The following is a 17,415-nucleotide window of genomic DNA, read 5'->3' on the forward strand; positions in this document are numbered from 1 at the left end:
ACAAAATGAACCTCAACAGATATAATAAGATTGAAATAATCTCATGCCTCCTATCAGATTGCTACAGATTAAGGCTGGTCTTCAATAGCAACAAATACAACAGAATGCCTATATACATGGAAGCTGAACAATGCTCTACTCAATGGTAAATTGGTCAAGAAAGAAATTAAATATTTTTTAGAATTTAATGAAATGAAGGTACAACATACCCAAACTAATGGGACACAATGAAAGTAGTGCTAAGAGGAAAACTCATACCTCTGAGTGCCTCCAAAAAGAAACTGTAGAGAGCATACACTAGCAGCTTAATAGCACACTTGAAAGCTCTAGAACAAAAAGAAGTAAATACACCAAAGAGGATTAGATGGGAAGGAAGTAATCAAACTCAGGGCTGAAATCAACCAAGTAGAAAGAAAAAGAACTATACAAAGAATCAACAAAACCAGGAGCTGGGTCTTCGAGAAAACCAACAAGGATAGATAGACACTTAGCCGGACTAACCAGAGTGTGCAGAGACAGTATCCAAATTAACAAAATCAGAAATGAAAAGGGCCAGATAACAACAGAAACTGAGGAAATTAAAAAAATCATCAGATCCTACTACAAAAGCCTATACTCAACACAACTGGAAAACCTGGATGAAATAGACAATTTTCTAGACAAATACCAAATACCAAAGTTAAGTCATGATCAGATAAACCATCTAAATAGTCTTATTTAAAGAAATAGAAGCAGTCATTAAAATTCTCCCAACCGAAAAAGACCCAGGATCAGATGGATTTAGTGCAAAATTCTATCAGATCTTCAAAGACCTAATACCAATACACTTCAAACTATTCCACAAAATAGAAACAGAAAGAACACTACCCAATTCATTCTATGAAGCCTCAGTTACTTTGATACCAAAACCTTACAAAGACCTAACAAAGAAAGAGAATTTCAGAACAATTTCCCCTATGAATATCGATGTAAAAATACTCAGTAAAATTCTGCAAACTGAATCCAAGAGCACATCAATATGATCCTTCAACATGATCAAGTAGGCTTCATCCCAGAGACACAGGGTTTATTTAATATATGGAAATCTGGCAATGTAATCCACTACATGAACAAACTCAAAGAATAATCCACAAGATAATTTCTTATGTGCTGAAAAATCATTTGAAAAATCAACATCCCTTCATGTTAAAAGTCTTAGGAAGATCAGGAATTCAAGGCCCATACCTAAGCAAAATACAACAAACCAGTAGCCAACATCAAACTTAATGAAGAGAAACTTGAAGCAATCCCACTAAAATCAGGGGCTAGACAAGTCTGTCCACTCTCTCCCTATCTATTCAATATTGTACTTGCAGTTCTAGCCAGAGCAATTAGACAACAAAAGGAGGTCAAAGGGATACAAATTGGTAAGGAGGAAGCAAAAATACCAGTATTTGTAGATGATATGATGGTCTACATAAGTGACACAAAAAACATACAAGAGAGCTCCTACAGCTGATAAACAACTTCAGCAAATTGGCCAGATATAAAATTAACTCTAACAAATCAGTACTCTACTCAAAGTATAAACAGGCTGAGAAAGAAATTAAGGAAATGACACCCTTCCCAATAATTACAAACAATATAAAGTATCTTGGTGTGACTCTAACAAAACAAGTGAAAGATTTGTGTGACAAGAACTTCAAGTCTCTGAAGAAAGAAATAGAAGATCTCAGAAGATGGAAAGATCTCCCATGCTTGTGGATTGGCAGGATTAATATAGTAAAAATGACCATCTTCTCGAAAGCAATCGGCCGATTCAATGCAATGCACCTCAAAATTCCAACTCAATTCTTCATAGAGTTAGAAAAAACAATTTTCAAATTCATTTGGAATGACAAAAAACCCAAGATAGCAAAAACTACTCTCAACAATAAAAGAACTTCTAGGGGAATTAGCATCCCTGAATGCAAGCTGTACTACACAGCAATAGTGATAGAAACTGCATGGTATTGTTACAGTAAGTGACAGGCAGGTAGAACACTAGAATAAGACTGAAGACCCAGAAATGAACTAACACACCTATGGTCACTTGATCTTTGACAAAGGAGCTAAAACCATCCAGTGAAAAAAAGGCAGCATTTTCAACAAATGGTGCTGGTTCAGCTGGCAGTCAATATGTAAAAGATACAAATCGATCCATTCTTATCTCTCTCAAGTCCACGTGTATCAAGGACCTCCACATAAAACCAGATACACTGAATTTAATACAAGATAAAGTGAGGGAAAAATCAAGAACACATGGGCACAGGAGTAAAGTTCATCAACAGAACACCAGTGATTTATGATCAAGAAATGACAAATGGTTGCCAGGAAGTGGTGGTGCAAGCCTTTAATCCCAGTACTTGGGAGGCAGAGGCAGGTGGATTTCTGATTTTGAGGCCAGCTTGGTCTACAGAGGGAATTACAGGATAGCCAGGGCTACACAGAGAAACTCTGTCTCAAAACAAACAAACAAACAAACAAACAAAAAAGAATTGACAAATGGGACCTCATAAAATTACAAAGTGTCTATAAGGCAAAGAACACTGAAGATAGGACATATTGGCAACCAACAGATTGGGAAAAGATCTTTACCAATCCTATACCTGATAAAGGGCTAATATTCATACATAGAACTTAAGAAGTTAGACTCCAGAGAACAAAATGACCCTATTAAAAATGGGGAACAGAGCTAAACAAAGAATTCTCAACTGAGGAATACTGAAGGCCTGAGAAACACCTAAAGAAATGTTCATCATCCTTAGTCATCAAGGAAATGCAAATCAAAACATCCCTGAGATTCCACTTCATACCAGTCAGGGTGGCTAAGATGAAAAACTCAGGTGACACCAGATGCTGACTAGGATGTGGAGAAAGAGGAACACTCCTCCATTGCTGATTGTATTGCAAGCTTGTACAACCACTCTGGAAATCAGTCTGGTGGTTCCGCAGAAAATTGAACATAGTACTACCTGAGGACCCGGCTATACCACTCCTGGGCATATACCAAAAAGATGCTCCAACATGTAACCAGGACACATGATCCACTCTGTTCATAAAAGCCATATTTATAATAGCCAGAAGCTGGAAAGAACCCAGATGTCCCTCAACAGAATACTGGATACAGAAAATATGGTACATTTATACAATGGAATACTACTCAGTTATTAAAATCAAAGACTTCATGAAATTCATAGGCAAATGGATAGAACTTGAGAATATCATCCTGAGTGAGGTGACTTGGTCACAAAGGAACAAACATGGTACATACTCAATGATAAGTGGATATTAGCCCAAAACTTCAGAATACTCAAGATTCAATTCACAGACCATATGAAGTCTAAGAGGAATTAAGACCAAGATGTGGATGCTTCAATACTTTTTAGAAGGGTGAGCAAAATTCTCACAGGAGGAAATGTGGAGACTAAGTGTGGAGTAGAGACTGAAAGAAAGGCCATCTAGAGACTGCCCCCACCTGGGGATTCATCCCATATACAGTCACCAAATGCAGACACTATTGTGGATGCCAAGAAGTGCATGCTGACAGGAGCCTGATATAGTTGTCTCCTGATACAGAGCCTGATAAATATAGATGTGGATGCTCACATCCAACCATTGGACTGAGCTTGGGGGTCCCCAAAGGAGGAGTGAGAGAAGGGAGAGTAGGAGCTGAGGGCATTTGTAGCCTCATGGAGGGAGCAACAGTGTCAACAGTCCAGCTCCTGGGGACTGGACCACCAACCAAAGAATACACATGGAACTAATGGTGCTAGCCACATATGTGATAGAAGATGGCCTTGTTGACCATCAGTGGGAGGAGAAGCCCTTGAGCCTGAGGGTGTTTGATGTTTCAGTGTAGGGGAATTCCAGGGTGGTTTAACAGGAGTAGATGGACGGGGCAGTACCCTCTTAGAGGCAGGGGGAAGGACAATAGGATAGGGATTTCCGAAGAAGAGACCTTGAAAGGGGAAAAATTTGAAATGTAAATAAAGAAACTATCCAATCCAAAAAAGAAAATATATAGCCTGAGCAGTTTTAGTCAAACTAAATGTCTAAAACATAGGGCTAAACATGGTCAGAACATCATTTTTTATATACTTATTTATTATTATATGTAAGTACACTGTAGCTGTCTTTTAGACATGCCAGAAGAAGGTGTCAGATCTCATTACGGATGGTTGTGAGCCACCACGTGGTTGCTGGGATTTGAACTCGGGACCTTCGGAAGACCAGTCGGTGCTCTTACCCACTGAGCCATCTCACCAACCCCCAGAACATCATTTTTAAGCTTATTTTAATAGTATTTCTTTCATCATTTCTTGTGAGGCTTACAAATGATAGCTTACTAATTTATATTTATTTTGAGCAATTTTAGTACAGAGTTTTAATATGTAGCTCACTATGTAGACCAGACATTCCTTGAACTCAGAGATCTGCATGCCTCTTCCTTCTGAGTGGTGGTATTAAAGGTGTACACCAATCATAGTAACTTGGCAATTTAAACACAGCTACATTGATTTTACTAGAGAATTGACTTTTATGCCAATTATCAAACGAGCTTTGTGTCAGTTACTGTTCTAGGCATGGAAAGGGAAGGTTGTTGTTATATCTTGGATACTTCCATTCCTTCGTCTGAAATGGATCCATGGAGTTGTGGTTTTAGGCAGTGTAGCTTTTGGAGGTGATTAGGTCAGGATGGTGTGGCTATCGCAGAGAGAATTTGTTTTTTACACAGAGCCTTTCCGAAATGGAAGAGTGTAGCTCAATCTGACAGCAAGTTTATCACACCACCCAAGTCTATGGAGTGTTCAGAAATAAACTTTAATTATGTTTTAGCCATAGCATTTTATAGAAACACAAATGAAGTAAGATCAAACCATTCTTTATCTTGCTATACCCTGGCCACTGGATTTTGGAATAGCTCAACATTGATTTGATCAATGGACTGCACTGCTCTCCACTATAGGCATGCAAAGACAAGCACAAAAACAAAATGATGAAGAGAAAGACCTGAGTTCATACAATGAATCTCTATCTTACTTCTCTTGAAGTTGTTATATCCATGTAAGCAGTTTGCATAGATGTTAATAAAACACAACCAACAATAACAAAATCTTTCTGTTTCTGTTGCTACAGCTAGAGAAAATCCTGAAATATTGTCCTTGCATAATCTTTTTATCTTAATCAATTAAACTTCAGTTTCTAACAGTTGTGAGCCTTATGACCTTCTTTTTTTTAAATATCATGTTTTTCATTGAAGACACAATTAACCTTCCTAATTATTTGATAATTTAAATCAAACAAAGATCTCCAATTATTGATGTCCATTTGCTAAAAGCTATTGTTTGACTAATGATACTTTGAAATAGATTTTTGTATTAGGATGAAGCAGAAAGAAACTGGTATAAAATCAATAGAGCAAGTCTCTGGATCTTGTTCTGTCATTAATAACCCTGTCTTTTCCTTACAAAAACACACCTGCAGGTTTTGTTTTTTTTTCATCTTTATTTTCCCACCTTACAAAATACCACAGTTATCTAGTTGAGAAAAAAATTATGTTCAGTACTAAACATGTTCACATAAACCATGCTTCCCTTTCTTCTTTTTTATTTGACATTTACCAGATGTCCTAAAGTTTAGTTGTTTTTGTCATTGGCAGTGATTTTAAATGTCTAGTCCTTGGAATAAAGAACTTGCATTACCCGAGAGCCAGTCAAAATTCTCAGGACTCAAGTTCATTCTGTTGAATCAAATGCTGTGAGAATGGTGCCAGCAGCATTCTTTTGAAGAGGTCTTCATGTGCCAGTGATGAGTCTCAATCACAGAACCTCTATTCTGTACCCTGAAAAGTAAAGTTTTAAGGGCTTTGCCCTAATACTTAGTTAAGAAGAATATATAAAAATAGTATATAAGTTTAAAGCAAAATATCTCAGGATCATTGAACAAAAAGTAAGTTGGCATTCTGAGATGTTCTTTGGCATCATCTATATAAGGATATTTACAGCATTTTTGAAAACTGAGATTTTAGATGAAATTTTTAGTCACCTTAATGTGGTCCAGAAATTGGACCACATATGCTTGACCATATGGAGGATACATTAAGAAGCAGAACAAGACTGAATGTCAATTTCCCTTCCTAAGATATTTGGGGAGGGGGGTTAAGAACATGGTCTGCTTCCTAAGGAGAAGCTGTGGCTTCTTCAGTTATGCTCTGCATTAAAGTATATCCACACAGAAAAAAAAGAAATACCAGAGTCTCATAGCTTAGAGTACAGAATCTTTTCTTGAATGTCCAGTATCTTTTACCATGGAAGCAACTTTGCCATATGTAACATTAGTATTGCCTAGATTTCTTTCTAATTTCCTCACTGATAATTATTAAATATTTAAGAAGGAGGATCTAGAGGAATAGATGGGAATGGAGAAATGTAATTATATAATTTACAAATAAATTTTTAAAAAGATTCATTGTTCTCTTTCAAAATCCAAGTTCTCAGATATCATGTTCTTCTCTACTCCTTTCTAAGTGATAATATTAATTAGTATAGTTGAAATTATCATTAATTCACTGATAATATAATTTTTGATTCTTTTCTACTTTTTTATTAATGTTTTTTAAAGGTTCATATAATAAGATGAAGTAAATAAAAGTATATTTTAAATGACAGATATTAAAATTGTTACATTCTAACTTTAATGAAATGCATGTAAAATAAAATGACCCATATGTCCTATTTAATTTCTGTATCTAAGAGCATGTTAAATCTTGAGGGACAGAAATTTGCCAATTTATTCTTCAGAGCGTTTCTATCTCAGAAGTTATAACCAATAACTAAGTCATCTCCTGAGGATAAGTTGTAAGCCTTATTGTTTGTATCTCATTACATCATGCGTTGTGTTCAACACACACCCAGGATTTGTTTTCTCTGGCTCAGTTATCTACAAGTAATCCAACCATCTTTGAATACCATTAGTGTTGAAGTCCAAAACTCCTAAACTGAAACTCTTATCTTTGACCCCCAAAATTATCTACTAGTTGACATGCTTTCTCACTGTGTTGCATAGTTTTATGGCAACTTGACTCAAGCTAGAGTTATCTGAAAGAAGGGAACCTCACATGAGAAAAAGCCTCCAAAATATTCAGTTGTGGGGCCCAACTCAGAGTTTGTGATGTCATCCTTGGGCTGTTCCTGGATTCTCCAGGAGGGCCAGCAAAGAATGCCATGGGGACCAAGCCAATAAGTAGCACCCCTCCATAGCATCTGCATTAGCTCCTCCCTCCACTGACTCCCTTTAATGATGAAGAGTAATTCAGAATCATAATAAAAAACAAACAAAAAGACCTTTCTTCACTAAGTAGCTTAGGTTATAATACTACATCACAACAATGAAAACCTTGACTAAGACAGTTGGTACTGGAAGAATGGCTATTATTGTGACAGACCTGAGCATGTTGTTCTCTAGAGGACTTTGGAACTCTGGGTTATAAAAGTTATTGAGTGTTGAGACCTCAGTGAACAGTTCGGTAGGAGCTTGAAAGGTAAAGATGTTGAGAATAGTGCAAGCAATGGAGGTCTGGTTTGTGAACTTTCAGAGTGAAACACCACTCTAAAGGGCTTTTGTGTGAAGAATTGGTGGTTCTGATTAATGGACTGAAAAGGCCGCTACAGTTAACAAGACACAGGATTACTAAAATAAAATCTTTGATTCATGTAGATCTTTGACTCTTCTCAGCTAGAGCTGAAAAACTAATGATGATTAAAAAGATAGCAGCATTGCTGAGGTAAAATATTCTGGGAAGTGTTTCCTTAGAGTCAGCACATACAGTTGTGTTCCAGAGGCAGTCAAGGTTAGAAACAAACTTACTAGTGTAAGAGTCACTCAGACTCTAGTGTTTTTGAAGGCATAAAGGGGTGATGGAGAACAGCAGAGGTTTGGCTTTGTGGGAAGAAAGGCGAGGCCATAGGTAAAAGTGTGCCTCAGTGGCAGTTGAAGGCCTAGGATTGAGTGGCCACATAGGAAAGTTGAGGCTTGGTACCATGAAGAAAGTCTAGGAGAGGATATTGAGCAAAGTGCAGCCCAGTTGCAGCAGAAGGCCCCAGTATTGTGGAGATGCCAGGACCATGGGATGACTACCAAGAACAGAGATGACAGTACCATGAGATGACTACCAAGAACAGAGATGCCAGGACCATGGGTTGACTACCAAGAACAGAGATGCCAGGACCATGGGATGACTACCAAGAACAGAGATGACAGTACCATGAGATGACTACCAAGAACAGTAGCGACAGGGGACTTTTCCTAGGAGACAAGCTGTGTGGGCTGAAGAGTGTTGAGCTACAGAAGTGGTCTTTGCAGGAGCGCAGAAGAGAGAGTGAGTGAGTTTCAGATGTCAGACATTGGGTTATTTAGACTTCCAGAATTTTGTTTTGATTGATTCAGATTGTGACTGTGCCACGGTCTTCCTTCTCGAAGTAAAAAGTAATTCATTTATATTTAATTGTACAGAAGTCTACAGGTGAGAGGCTTTAAATTAAGAAAGAGAAAGATGTTAGGGTTTTACAGAGAATTTGGATCTTAAAAGAGACTGGATATTTTTAAAGAGATGTTTTTATATAGTGTTTGAATTTGTAAAGCTGTAGGGGAATTTTATGTTTGTGTTTTATACTGTGATGCATTTATCAAATGTGTAATACTTAGGTATGTGTAAAGTTAGGTATGAACAAGAAAGAAAAAGGTGTAACTTAACAGTGATGAGTTTGTGTATCAAGCTGAAAGGAATTTGTGCTGGACAATGTATTGCCAATTTGACACAAGCTGCAGTCATCTAAAAGTAAGGAACCTCATTTGAGAAAAATATACCTATAATATCTAGCTGTACAGAATTTTCTTAATTAGTGATTAATGGGGGAGGGACCAGCTCACTATGGATTGTATTATCCCTGAACTGGTAGTCCTGGGTTTTATAAAAAAGCAGCATGAGGGTGCCGTGGGAACCAGGCTAGTAAGCAGAATCCCTCCATGGCCTCTGCGTTAGCTTTTGCCTCCAGGTTTCTGTCCTGCGCTGGCTTCCTTTGATAATAAGCAGCATTATGAAGATGTAAGCCAAGTAAACAAGTTGATCACTCGCGGAAATATAGGTAAAACCTCTTTCCCAATGTAATACATTTTTTGACTTCCATTCTGATGTTAAAACATCTTTCAAGAAGGCAGGTTGATCTAATTGAGTTTTTTTTTTTTTCCCTACAATCCAGTATCTTTCAGCTAATCTTATTCCCCATTTCTGCTTATCAAGGTATGATTAGATATTTATTGTTATAGTTTGACCCCCACCCCAGAATAGCTTGTAGCCACTTTGTTCCATGGTTGCCAGCTATTTCACAATGCTGCTGTCACGGGCCTGCCAGGAATGGACACAGAGAAGCTACTTGGCTTAAGGACATGCTGACCACAAACCCTGTTTTGTTCTGTATGTTCTAAATGTTCTGTATAAGGTTTACTCATCTTAAATTCCACAAAGCTTTACATAGGACTCTTCAGATCAAAGGTTATATCTAAAAGACCTTGAGTCAGATCTGACCAACGGATGCCCTTTCTGCACCCACTTATGAGCTCACTATGATTTTTGTGTCTTACACCAAAGAATACTACCAATAAGCCAAAAAGTTATGATTTTAATACTCACGCTCCATTATCTCAATGTTCTAAATTTTTGATGTTTACTACCCATCTATCCTAATCCTTACCATACTTAGGACCAATCAGCTTAAAGATTAGCTACTTTGCCTAGTAAGGAAACTGCTCCCTTCCTTGACCTTTAAACTTTTGAACCTGTTCTTTTTTTTTCTATAAAAAGTCTACTCTAATTATTACTGCAATTAGGTTCCCAAGTCCTTTTTGCCATCCTGGACATAAAGTATTATGGTGTTCATTCAATAAACAATTCTTGTTTAACTGAGATCAGTGTTTGCATGATTTGACTGGCAATTTCCTAGACCCCCACATTTATGAATCCACAAATTAATTTGATACTTAGACATTTGCACTCCATGCCAGGCTCCATGCCTGGAAGCTGGGCTTTTTACCCATTTTAATCTAGAAACAGTCAAGCCATCTTGCATAAGATGTCAACATAAAATATCTCCAATACCTAGCTTAGTTTTCTCTAGTTGCTCTGTGGATTGCTTACAGGAAATGCCTGGCTCCTATTGTTTGTGGCTGGGATATGAGCTAAAGCCCTATGGAAATTTCTGGTGTTTACTGCATTCTCATGTAGAGAGTTTCTCATTGGTAAGTGATTATGTCATATACCTTTTGATGATCTGCATGCATAGTCCAATGCCTACCCTTATCACACCTTCTACAAATTCTGGAAAGCTGGAGTTTTCTAGAGAAGTCTCTAGAAATGTCCTGTCTACAATCCCTTTACAAATGACCTCATTTTACACATATAAAACAAAGGGCATTTTAATATCTAGGATTATTGGCCATTGTTTACCAATTACATAGTCACTAGTGTCAATGTCAGCAGTAGTTCTAATCCATTCAACCATGGGTGATGATTAAGCATTTAAAGGTCTAAGAATCTATTATACTCTGCATTTGTTACATATCTGCCTAATATTTGTGAATAACATAGACATTTTTCCTTGTTCCTCCATCTTACCTCAGACTCTTAAAGCTACTAATGTATATTGTATAATAATAGAGCCATCAAATTGCATCTACTGTATTAAATCAGCAAATTGAACTTTATCTAACAAATGATCTTTTATGATATTAGCACCTTTAGACTTCATAAGATTTTCCATAATTGCAGCTTGTTGCCACCAAGCCAGTAATTGTAATTAAGAACCAGATTCCAGGACAGCTGTGCTAAATCTTTCCAGTCTTGGGTCATAAACCTGTGTTGGTGAACCCAGGTCTTTAATACTTTTCTCATATATGGTGAGTATATTCCATAAATTAATATTGATTGTTTAGAATGTTTAAGATCTTGTATTTTAACAGGATTAGTTGTTTCTTTTGTGAAATTTTCACCATTTTTCTGGCATTTGTTCCTGGGTAACTGGGAAAGGTAGTGGAGTGGTTGCCTTTCCTTAGTTTCATTAAGAGGTTGTGCTGTAGTTCAATGAGTTGTCTATCTTTTTACTTAATTTCATTTGGGACCATAGCTCTTTTTGAGTTCATCTGTTCTGTCTCCAACTCCTCTGTAAGCTTATTGAATCTCTCTCCCTGCCCTGTTATTGAATAGTTTTTTTCTTTCCTCTATTGTTCTTCTATGAGTTGGTTGTATCCTATCTCTGACTTGTTCTGACAAATCTTTCTCTGATTCATCCCTTTGTCTGCTACTCAATTAGATATCACTTTCAAACATGGCTGCTTCCTTCTATAAACTATTCGCACCAACATTGTTTGGGATTTAAGGTATGTACTAAAGGCATGTTTGTATTCCAGCCAGAATGGCCATGTTGTTGGATTAAGATTCCTCTACAAGTAAGTATTTGATGAATGAATAGACTGACTCAGCAATCCTGATTAGTGGGAAACAATATTCCAAGTGGGAGCAGCATAGAATAAATGAATGAATGAATAGTATGAATTTCAGTAGATGTAGCAGAAGAGTATCTGAGATGAGTGGAAATTTATGCTTGTTGCTGAACAGTGTTATTACATGCATTTTCTTTTCTTACAAATAATTACCCTTTTAGGAGTATGAGCAATTCTGCTAAACATAGCATAACCTTCCATATTAGCTGAGTATTCACATCTACTGTTGTATAGGCATTCCTATGCACAATGGTCTTAGCTATTTCTCCTAATAATTTAATATCAATCACTCCCATATTATATTAGGACTGCATATCTTGTCATTTAAAGAATTTGAATTTGCCTTCAGCTATGTCATAATAAATGATTCATGCTTTATTGTAGACACTCTCAGAGGTTAAGATATAACCAAAAGTATGTTTTTAAATCAAAAAGAAAAATTGTAATTGTCTGTTATTCATGTTCATGTATTCTAATACTTTATTTCACATATGCTGTTTTAATTTTCATAGCATGCATCATTATTTGTTATATTTTTTATTTTTAGAAGTATTTACTTTTCTAAAATTATGTTGAATTGAATCTATTCAACCTTATAAATATACTTAAAAACAGGAGTTATATTTTTATTAATTTATATATTTATTTGCCAAATGCTTCCTCCTCCCCCCCCTTACATGGTCCCTCTCCCATTCTCCTCTAAGAGGGTTATCCCACTTGAGTATCCCTCCACCCTGCTGTATCATGTCTCTTCAGGATTAGGTATATCCTCTCCCACTGAAGCCAGAGAAGGCAGTCCTCTGCTACATATGTGGCAGTGGCCTCAGACCAGCCTGTGTATATTCTTTGTTTGGTGGCTTAGCCTCTGGGAGCAACTAGGGTTCCAGTAAGTTACACTGTTGGCCTTCCTGTGGGGTTGTCATTGCCTTCAGGGCCTTCAATCTTTCCCCTAACCCTTGCAGAGACAGAAGGAATGGCCTACCAATGATCATCCCAACTTGAGATACATCTCATGGGAAGGCACTAATTCCTGACATTATTAGAGATGCTATGTTGATCTTGCAGACAGAAGCCTAGAATCGATTTCCTCAGGGAAGCTCTACCTAGCAGCTGACTGAGACAGGTGTAGATATCTACAGCAAAACATTGAAAGGAATTACATTTTTATAGGGCAAAACTTGTACTTGTGGATACTTGTTTCATTCTTTTTGGTCAAAGATCAATATTGATGCTCTAAAACTGAAACTTTGCCACAAGGACTGAGATAAATTTCCTCCAGAATTTTCAGTTCAATTGGGTAATTTCCACAGGCAAAAAGTAAATAGCTTTAATTTCTTTAAAATTCAAACAAATACGTTTTAGTACTTCCTTAAATTATATTCACTGTGCCTGAATCTATGAGGCTATTTTCCTAACGCTTGGGTTCTTCTTAGATATGTTTAACTATGCTCATTGAACATTATTGTAGCTGAGATAGTCTGATTTCCATGATAGAAGAGTGTTGACACCAGACAATCACTTTGTTTTGCTGCTAATATTGTCTCAAAACTGTCCTTCTCTGTCTAGGCACAAGTGAGCTTTCCTGGCAGGGATCTAGGTGTGTCTATACTGGTCTTGTGGAAAGATATAAGCAAAACCCTTCTGGGTGTAAGAAGGGGTCTGCTCCTGTGCAAATCCCAACCAATGGATTGTGTCCTTGTACTAGGATGGAAAGAGTTATTCCTAGCGTATGCCTGTGGAGGGACATAGGAGGGTGTTTGGGGATTCTGTGAATGTTAAACATATTTAGGGTAGTTAGAACCATCATTAATTGTATACTGGGGGTTAGGCATTCTGTAGTGCTATTCCATTAATTAAGCCACTCTGCCTCCCCAGCAACACCGTGGCACAAGTTCCTTATCACTTGCCCAAATACTCTGGATGCTTGAATGAAACACACATACACATAGCCTTCTATTTTAATATGCCTTAAACTGCTCAGTGGCTGGGCCACTTCAAATCTCCACATTGCTGCTACACTCTCCCTTCCAATATTCCTGAATTATTACTTACTTAAACCTACAATCCATCCTGGCTACCTCAGACCCAGGCCTGCAGCTCTCTTGGGCCACAATCCCAGCTCTTACATGTTGGCAGTCTCTCTCTTTGTCCTCAAGCCTGATCCTTGTGGTCCTTCCCCAGCATGGCAGTAGGTTCCCTTACCCAAGAAATCTAAAGTCCCTCCTCTGTCTTCCTGACCAGCCATTGGCCAGTGCAACTTTATTTACTAATTAGAACCAACTGGAGGCAATGATCTCAGCGTCTCACAAGCAGGATCCTCATGCACTTTGGGAACCCATAATGAAAGCATTGAACCAAATCCACAACAGCATTCTCTTTATTTTATAAGTTGAACTTTTAGGGTTTGTTGTATTCTTTTTTTTCATTCCTTGGCCTTAGTGTGTTAAAGGGATGACCTGTTTCTCCATGTATAAAGCAGATCCTTTCTGCTTTTATTGCTGCTGCTAAAGTCTGAGCCATGGGTGTAACCTAATGTGATGTTGTTCCTATGTCTTGGGTAGCCACCATCCATCTATCATTGGGTTCATCTGTATGACCTTTGCAGGCAAGCCTGGACTCAGATGGCACACCCTCCCATACGCTGTTTTTAAGAAGAAAGTCTCTGGCTGCAGGGTCAGGGATTGTTCTCTCTGAGCTCACTTAATTTCTAATAATAATAATAAGACAGAGCCTCCCTTGACTTTTGGTGGAGAAAGCAGAGAGAAGGTGGTCTTTTAAGACAGAGGGTCGGTGCTTCTCTCCTAGAATTGGAATGTAGAGAGGGATACCTGTTTCTAAGAGCCCGCTGGTTGTGTTCCCTGTTGTGCTCATGTGGAAAAGGCCCCCTGGCCCAAATAGTTCATCAGATTCTCATAGTATGGTGTCTTGGTCCTGATTTTGTCTGATTTGCTCAAGGCATCCATCCTGGAAAAAAGGCCTCCCACTGTAAAACAATTGGACCAAGCAGAGAGGAGTGCCAAATAGTCTCCAATCGTAGGGCTTGTTTAAGGTGCCTATTTGAATTTGTAAGAATGATTTTGTCTAGGGTGTGTGAGTACCATATGGCTTTACTTCCCATCTGAGTTCTTTCAAATCTGTGGCTTTTTATGGGTATTTGAGTTGTTTATATTATATGCAGTCAATACCAACCAGGCATGCCTGAAGTTTCAGCTCCACATCAGAGTCATGAGTGCAGGGGAAGGCTAAGTTTGCCAAAATATTAGTTTGTGGAGGTTTTGTTTTACCTTGTTGTGTTTCATTTTGTTGGGTTCTTGTTGTTATGTTTTGTTTTGTTTTGTTTTTATAAAAGAAATAAAGTTGTTACAAAGTTGTTGCTTGCTGGAGGGTTCGTGGAGGATTGTGGGTAGGAGGTTATGCAGTTACATCACTTTTTAATCCATTTGGATGCAGGTTTTGAAGAACATCACTTTGTTGGTAGGGGAGGGAGGAGCACAGATAGTTCTTTTAGCTTTGGAAAGACTAGAAGGAGTAAGGGGGAGGTGACTAGGGAAGGCAGAAACTCTGATATTCTTTTTATGGAGTCCTGCAGAGAGTCAGATTGTAGTACAAAGAGAAGAGGGGCAAGTGGGGCTGAGGGCTTGTTTAGCATTTTCTCTGGGGTGTTATAAGGTATAGGGATGGTTTTGATTGTGTAAAGGCTGCTGTGAGATCTGGAATAGGATGGTCTTTAGGGCCCTAATCTTCAGTCTTGTTGGGTTGAGGGGGACAACAGCATTATCGGCAAGTCCTCTTCTAAGTGGCCCTATACATTCCTAGCTTGTATCTAAGATAGGCAGAAAATCAGTGGAGGGATGTTTTTGAAACTTCATGAGTGTCTTGGCTTTTCATGAATGAGGCTATTTGGGACCATGAGTCATGACTATTTAAATATTATCAGTGGTCAGGCAAAGTGCTATCTCAGGGACATTCTTCCAAAACAAAGAGGCTTATTTTTTGGGAAATTTTGTTCCATGAGATTTTAAAATGGGATGTATTTCTCTAACCTGAGGGTTTTGGTTTGGTTTGGTTTGGTTTGATTTGGTTTTATGTGATGACGCGTTACCCATGATAGAAAAGAAAAGAAATATCTTGTCCAATAGGAACATTTCTGTAGTCTTTCAGCTTCAGGGGATTCCACAGAGGCCAAAATCTTAATCCTTCCTGCAGAGTTTAAGAGTTCCAGTAATCACCCTGAGTGATATGTAAAGGCTGCTAGGCAACCAAATTTTTAAAAAAAATTGTTTCAAGAAAAAATTAATTAGATATAAGGGTCTTTGTCAATGGTCATATGGGCTGTCAGACTATCTGATTTCACACAGAGGTGTATGTACCTTTCTGCCTATACCAGAGAGTACTCTGGCCAGAAGGCATCAGATATCCATGTGATGGCTCTGACACACACACACACACACACACACACACACACACACACACACACACAAAGAAAGTAAGAAAGGAAGAAAGAAAGAAAGAACAAAAAAAGAAAGAAAGAAAGAAAGAAAGAAAGAAAGAAAGAAAGAAAAGAATGAAGTTGTTTGCTCTCATAGTGTGTGGGCTTGTAGGTGTATAGGAGAATTAAGCCTTGGCTCTGTATTTAAAGGCTTCTTCATGGCTCCCCATGGTGAATCTTGATGAAAGAGACAGTCCATGGTTCTAAATAGTTTATTGGTGGTTCATGATGGAAAATGGATGCATACCATACCCACTTCTCAGGGTAGACTGAGGATAAATACCTTTGCAGGGAAGAATGTCTAGGAAAAGAAACTTATTGGCTAAGTTCCTGTTCCTCTAGGTATCTCATTAGCATAAAGAACTGTGTTTTGAGCCTACATGACCATAGAACTTGTTTCTTTATGTGAGGAGTGGAGCACATGTTCCAGGCTAGGAATCTGACATGGGATGGGGCATCCCCTAAGCCTCAGGTGTGTGCACACTGAGTCTCCGGGTCTCAACCTGCTCTACCTTACCAAGTTCCTGGCATGGTTTTACATTCCACAGAGGCTTGAACCTTAGAGCTGATACCAAAAATCAAGGGTGGTGGGTGTGAGGGGTACCCAGCCATGCGCAGTCATTCATCCTTCCCTGCTCGAACAGGAGGTCGTGTTGAATCCACATGGGCACCAGATGTAGTTCTGTTTTCTACCTCTTCCCTTGGGATGTCCAGGCAACACTGCATACTGGGCAGGGGAAGGACGGAGAGGAGCAGTGTTCCACAGTACACCTCTTCCCTTGGGGCATCTGGGCACCAATGCACTATGGGTAGGAAATGATGAAGTGAAGTGAGAAATGGGTGTGTCAGCAGTATCCTGGATGTTAGGAGGAGGAGATCTCCAAAGATTTCAGTGTTGCAGCTCTTCAGTGCCACACCTCTTTCAGATGACTGTTGGAATCCAGAACCAACATGAAAAGGATTAAAGAGTTCTTCTGGAAATAAGAGTAAGAAATGGACAGGAAAAGATTGAAGAAGATAAGAAGAGGTAGGCTAACCAATACTGTACCGTACCCACGTGGGAGAAGTAAAACATTAGACAACACGAGGTCTGGTTACTCAGTCATCTTGAATTTAATGGTATTCCTTTGTTCCCTCAACAGGTAAAATACTTGGGGCAAACCCTTCCCCCAAACTACGTCAGTATAACCGTCCAATCAGAAACTTCCTTCTTGCTCAATGGAGGTGGAGCTACTGAATGTAGCCGCTTCCACAGCGCTGTGTTACTGTTCGGGCTTTGGGGAAGGAGTCCACAATTCACCCCTCAAATATATCAAAACAAGAGGCAGGATCAAGACAAATTTAGCTCGGCA

The sequence above is a fragment of the Mastomys coucha genome, unplaced genomic scaffold (assembly GCF_008632895.1).
Source record: "Mastomys coucha isolate ucsf_1 unplaced genomic scaffold, UCSF_Mcou_1 pScaffold17, whole genome shotgun sequence".
Taxonomy (NCBI): Eukaryota; Metazoa; Chordata; class Mammalia; order Rodentia; family Muridae; genus Mastomys; species Mastomys coucha.